The following is a 1,021-nucleotide window of genomic DNA, read 5'->3' on the forward strand; positions in this document are numbered from 1 at the left end:
CATTAGAAGAACGTTCGTTACGTCGGATTTGTCGCTGCAACTAGAAACAAAATTGTCCGCCATCATCACCGCTATTCAATACTAAGCACTGAGCCGCTTGTTTCCTTGTTGTGACGTCACGCACGCAATATGCTAGATTTCCGGGATCTCGGGTGCCGGTCGTTTTAGCTTGACAATCGATCCAAATTTCTATCATTTTTTTGGTGTTGCAATGTGTGTAATTACACGAAGTGGCATGAAATGAATCCAAAAGGCATGCGTTTATGGATAAATGTTAGAATATTATTAGAATATTAGCGTTTTCCCAGGTGTTGTCATACACTTTAAATTTACAGTGATGACCTAAGAGGATTAATTCAGTCTACTGCTACAAAACCAACAAACTCAGAACTTGCGATTATACACGCTCAGCGAGAACAGAACATTTTCAAATAATTATACCCACCAGGACGTCACAAGATGTTAACAATTGAGAATGAGAGTTTAAGAGGGTACTCCTCATAGTAAAGCTATTGCTAAGTCGAATGCTACGAGTTAGATTTAGAATGTAAGTATAGCTCAGTAAACACCTTAAAAGGCTAAAGCAATATTGCTATTTCTTTCATGCAAAATAAAAACAAAAAATATTGACAAAAATGGCAATCCTGAGACTTCCTGGAGCAGTTTGCCCTCTGTGGCGTTATATTTGTGCCACTATTCTGAGTGAGCAATTAAAAGATTTTGAGCAAGCAATAATACAATTGGAGCACAGGAAACAATATTGAGCAAAAGAAAATCTACTCTGTGCTCCTTAATTATGTTTGCGTGTTGGTTTTACCCACTCAATTCCGCTCAATCTGTCAATCAATTCTTTCTCTGCGCGATCAGTTTAGCACACATTTTGCAAATGTGCCACAAAGCCAACCAATCAGAAAACTGGCGGAAGTACACCGATTAGGTGTGTGCCCTCCAATTCGATCACTTGTTACAATCACCCAGAAAAAGCGGACTAAGACGAGAGAAGGATGACTTCTTTGGCAAC

The sequence above is a fragment of the Corythoichthys intestinalis genome, chromosome 13 (assembly GCF_030265065.1).
Source record: "Corythoichthys intestinalis isolate RoL2023-P3 chromosome 13, ASM3026506v1, whole genome shotgun sequence".
Taxonomy (NCBI): domain Eukaryota; kingdom Metazoa; phylum Chordata; class Actinopteri; order Syngnathiformes; family Syngnathidae; genus Corythoichthys; species Corythoichthys intestinalis.